The 5,516-nt window shown below is 46.8% G+C and overlaps 1 long non-coding RNA gene across 1 annotated transcript; it reads left to right on the top strand.

Annotated features, from left to right (window-relative positions):
* The first annotated feature begins 3,175 nt into the window (after window positions 1–3,175).
* LOC147819303 (uncharacterized) lies at window positions 3,176–5,103 on the top strand. The gene is made up of 2 exons (XR_015437064.1): window positions 3,176–3,660; window positions 3,780–5,103. It is a non-coding gene; the product is annotated as an uncharacterized LOC147819303 (long non-coding RNA).
* The last annotated feature ends 413 nt before the right edge of the window (window positions 5,104–5,516 follow it).

Raw genomic sequence — 5,516 nt, 5'->3', positions numbered from 1 at the left:
CCCTGTTCACTCTGTTTGTTCAGCTGTCTCTCACCCAGCGCTCTCCTCCTCCTCTTCCTGCCTCTGAAGTGCAGGATGAGGCTGGAGGAAACACGTCTTGAACTCGTTGGCTGCAGAACAGCAAACACACGGCGAGCAGGAACAACAAACTCAGCTGTTCTCCCACCAAAACACTCGACGAGGAGGGGGTTCATCTGAGATTCATCCCTGATTGACCTCACCCCCCCTCCCTCCCGGTGGCTGCTTTTAATTGATTTCACACTTGAGAGGAGAGACTGTACCTGGAGGGAACATCCAGTACATGAAGTCAGACTTATGTTGCCTTGAAACGGGGTCGGGAGGTGAATCCCTCTCCCCGCAGGAGGCAACACTTTGTGGGTGACGAGAACAGAGGTGATACAGTGGAACGGCTGGAAGAAGCATCTGCTGTGGAGGAAATAATGATAATAATAATGTCGCACCACCGCCACATGTAAAGGGCAGATGATGGTGTTTGAGATGAACCGCTTCCTCTGTCTCTCTGTTCACTCCTCACTGGCTTCTTACCTTCTCCTTCTCACCTGCCTGGAGCCTACCACCAGCTCAGGTAAGTGTGGGGGTGAGATAATCCTACACCTGCCTGTCCAAGCAGATCAACCCCCCTCCCCTCGTACTCCTGCCCAGTCCCTCACTGCTGAGAGATGACACACACCTGTTTCCCCTTTACCTGACTGAGCTGATGATCACCCCCCCCCAACACATCAACCAAAGATCAACCACACAAACATTAATAGAAACATCCGACTAAATACTGATTAAATAACAATAATTATTATTATTATAATCATTTTCTCTTTCACCTCATCTGAGACAGTTTGAGGACGAGGTCAGTTATTCCTCTTTGTGTTGGGAATTTCTAAACATAAATATTAATATTACAATGTAAACATTGATGCTCGTGTGTCAGCAGGTCGTGATGGTTCAGGTCCGGTTCAGGTCCGGTTCAGGTCCGGTTCAGGTCCGGTTCAGGTCCGGTTCAGGTCTGGATGTACGACCCTCTGCTGCCATGTGACCTCACCATTAGCAACATGTGCTGCCGCTGGCTTCAGGACGTTCGGGGGGGGGGGGCTTATGTTTACCATGTGCTCCTGGGTCATTGTGTCCAAAGGAGCGGCTCATACTGGGGGGGGGCGGGGCCAGGGGCCCCTCTTCATGTGGAGTGTGTCCAAATCCAAACGCTGTTCAAAAGGTCAGCCAGCCCCCGCGTGAAAAACGACCCCGGCTCAGGCAGAACATGATGCAGCCTCACAATGGTCGGCCTGGCCCCCGCCAAGTCAGCACTTTCACAGATCTGCCCCCGGTCTTTAAAGGCCCCGCCCCCCCAGAACAGCGTGTTCTGTCAGTTTCACTGCCTTCATGGCACATATCGGTCTTTCTTGCAAATCCTTTAAAATAAAAGTTGAAACTGTCGCTGTCAGACCGACATCACATCTTCAATAAAACTTTATTGTTCCTCTGGGGGCGTTCAGTCAGAGCGGCAGCTGCAGAGAGAGAATATGTGCATGGAAACTGAATGAATGAGCAACAAGAAACAACAGATCAGATAAACAGCAGCGTTTACTGAGAAAAGGCAGATAGAGGAAATTCTGGTGGAAACTAAATCTGCCGATCTGACAGAGTTGATGGTGTGACCTGTATTTTCCAGATGACCTGAAGATGTTGGTGTTGATGGGGGGGTGAGTCAGATAAGACCTGTCATATGTTGTCTAGCTTCACTGACAAAAATCAAACCTTCTACAAAGTCTGCAGGACGGATCTGAGACAGGAAGGAGACGGATCCGGGGTCGTTTATAGGGACAGATGAGGTTCAGCTGGCGGTCGTCATCAAGGCGGAGCTCCGACTTCTCTCTGCATCTTTTTGTTTTGGTCACAGATCTGCAGTGGGTTGTTATAACACTGAATCTGCTCTACGAAGCTTCAAGTGCAGGTTTGGTCGAGCAGAACGTTTCCTCTCTTTCCAAATTCTTTTGTGTTAAATCAGTAATTTGAGTTAATTATTACAAATAATAGAGAACAAGCCGTTTTAGTTCCACACAGTTCAAGTTCACTCTGCTGTGATGATGATGATGATGATGATGATGATGTTTGTGCTTCATTACTCTCAGTTTTATTGATGCCTTTTTAAACAAATGAGATAAATGAACATGGCTTTCTTCAGTTTCTCCTTAAAGCTCCTCCAGTGTAAAGGTGTGTGTCCATGTGTAGTGTGATTATAGATTATAGATCAGCTCTAGCTTCTATATTAATACTGTGAAAGTATCAAAGCCTCAGTCCACAGAGAAATGCACACAGCCTGTATTCAGAAACTGAGCCTTAAAACCAGCCGTCAGGACTTCTAGAACTTTGTGATGTCACAACAAAGCAGTCACCAAGCCCCGCCCACCTGGACCCACCATCCAAACCTTGCAGGATTTGGTTTCTCTGAGTGTTTTTACCTGAAATCTGCTGTATTTTTATTGGATCACTCAGAAACCAGTCAGCCAATCAGAAGAGAGGCTCAGAGCTGGGCAAGAAACTCACCAAAATAACTGACTGTTATAATGTTGATTTAAATAAACCTGGTTCCTCAGACTTTGTCTCTCAGTCTGACGTTGATCTCGTCACTTTCTGTTTTACATGTTTAATGACTTTGACTGCAGGATAGTTGCTGCTGCTGTGACAACACACACACAAAAAAAAAAGATCCGTGATCTCTCTCTTCAGAGAAACAAAGCAAAGAAGCCGAACGTCTTAAACGTCAGTGTCTTGATAAAGAAACCTGAAAGTGGAGCTCTGTGATGACAGAGATCAGATTATGATTCTGACCAATGACTCTTCAGGATTTAGGTCTAATTCTTTCTTTTATTTCGAGCTCATGTTCCTGTGATTGGATCTGCATGAGAACATCTGGTGGATGTCACCACAGCTGGTGATCGGCCCCGAGGCGATGAGGGATTTTACCTCGACATGACAACTGTAAAGCGGCAGCTAAAAGTCGCTCCTGTCCTGACTGCAGCAGGAAAGGGGGGGGGGGTATATGGGGTTGCGGAGGGTCAGACTCAGCAGCTGCACTCTCTATAATTAGCCGTGGAGGTGGGCAGAGGCTCCTGTGCCATTAATCAGTGAACTCCCAGCAGCCAGCACCAAGAAAGGAACGCGGCGCCGTGTCGACTCTTTATCTGGAAAAGAGGTTTACAGAGCGAAGGTCCAAATATAGCAGCCAACGCCGAGAGCTGCGGCCCTGTTGCCTGGATATCCCTGCTGGAAGGTAAACAGAGGGGATGCTGGATTTGCCACGTCAATGAGCTGGCAGGAAGTAAAGGCCACAGCGAGGGGGGAGGAGAGGGGGGGGGGCGATCCCTTTCATCCAGGCTGATACTCTCTAACCTGAGAGCAGCAGGCTGGAGAGGCGTCTTCTACAGTCGAGCCGAGGGGTTTAGAAGCGGCGCGCTCCTTATCTGGCCGACAGTTTTATTACGCAGCAGACGGAGCGAATCTGATATCGATCACATCAGACCTGCAGAGATAAAACAGACAGGAAGTCTCTCTCTGCTGCAGCATCCAGAGCCACAGCGCACAGGTGAGGACGAGCAGACACAACACGTGGAGGCACAGTCATCCAGACAAGAGGAAATATCAGAGGTAAAACTGAAAACAAAACTGAAATCTGGAAGATGTAGGTTTTCAGGTGCCCACCGAGATCTTTATCCTCTGAGGTGAGTCAGCTCTGAAGTGTCTGAGCTCAGTGACTCCGTCTACAGATAAACTCCATCTTACCATGAAGTTCACCGCTGAGGTTTCCTGGTACGACGTCAGAAAGCCGAGACACGCAGCAGCGTTTAAAGAAAACGGAAATCAGTGGAAAATAAAAGCTGGACATGTGTGTCTTTAAAGACTCACAAGTATGTAACAATATATAAAACAATATGTAATAATAACATACTCGAATCCCTCCATCGCTCAGACGAGCTCCCTGTTTATCCAGAGTCAGAGAAACTATGAGCCATCTGTGTGACCTTTGACCTTTGACAACCAAACTCTACTTAGTTCATCCTTGAGTCCCAGTGAATATTTGTGCCAAATTTGAAGAAGTTCTGTGAAGGCGTTACGGAGATATCGTGTCCGCGAGAATGAGGCGGACGGACGTGAAGACAAAATGGCCGCCGTTCTGACCGTTTGAGAAACAGAGGTTTAAAACTGAGACAGAGTGAGACCTCCTCATGGTGTCGTCTTTTCACTTGTGCTGGTGTATTGATCTGGTTTGTGTTTCAGCTGGTCCTGGCCGACCTCAGTGTGGGCGTGGATCACCTGTCTGCTCCAGACCGTCTCACCTGGTGAACGTGTTCACTCTCACTTCCAGCTGCTGAACCACTTTATGTTTGGACCCTTTTGTTTTGACATTTCTTTCATTTCCTGTTTTATTTTGTATTACTCCCCTTGTGTGTCTCGTGGTTATTTTACTTCCTGTCTTTGTCTTGTGTTTCCCTCCTGGTTGATTGTTGGCCCCGCCCTGATGTGTTTCACCTGTGTTCAGTCACCTGTGCCTCCCTGGTGTGTATTTAGTCTCTGTCTCTGTCACGTCGTATATATGATGAATTTTCACATAGAACATGTTGTGAGTGTTCAATGTGAAAATAATGTTATGTTTAAAACCCTTTTTCCAGCTGCTTTTCCTTTTCCTGTTAGCTAATCCATTAGCTTAGCCATTTAGCTTCTCCTGTTAGCCTTTCTGTGACACACTGGGCTTCAGTGTTGGTCCAATCCCAATTGGCCATGGGATGTAACAGGGTCTCTGATTGGTTGGAGAGCTATGGGTTTCACCAGCACTGACGGCCCAGAGTGTCACAGAGAGGCTAACAGGAGAAGCTAACAGGAGAAGCTAAATGGCTAAGCTAATCGATTAGCTTATAGGAAAAGCAGCTGGAAAAAGGAGATTGAAGATTAGCTGAGCTCACATTTTTAAAATGTCTTTTCAAACAGTTTTTCAAATTCTATCATTAATCATAAATTAATAAATATATTAATAACTGGTTTATTTAATGAGAGTTTATGCTCTTTAATAAATCCATGTTTAAATCTGAAGTATTTATTGATGATTAATCGTTCATTTATAAATTCTTTAAGGTCTATTGAAATATGAAGTGAATGCTTTATTAGTTTCTCAGTGACGTCGCGGCTCCATGTTCTTTCTTTGTTTAAAGAGTTTTCTCTGTCGTTCATCTGGTCTGTGGAGCGTCAGGTTTTCTTCCCTCCTCTTCCCCTGAGCTTCGTGTTTCATCTGCTTTTTGGAAACAGCTCTGAGATCTGCTCTTTAAAGGGGGGGGGCCGTCCCTCCCTCCCATCCTTCCGGCCCCTCTGTTTAGCCTCAGCTTTGAGCGTTAGCTTTTAAATACAGTGTGGTTTGTGCTGCAGGGTGGAGTTGGGCTCTCAGCCGTGTTGTGGGGGGGCCGTGGTGGTGGGGTCTTCCTCAGATCTGCTTTGTAATTAACCCCCCCCCC

Source organism: Seriola lalandi, unplaced genomic scaffold, assembly GCF_002814215.2.
Source record: "Seriola lalandi dorsalis isolate HSWRI2012SDOR001 ecotype SW California unplaced genomic scaffold, Sedor1 jcf7180002054090, whole genome shotgun sequence".
Taxonomy (NCBI): Eukaryota; Metazoa; Chordata; class Actinopteri; order Carangiformes; family Carangidae; genus Seriola; species Seriola lalandi.
This window is presented reverse-complemented; position numbering and strand designations above follow the sequence as displayed.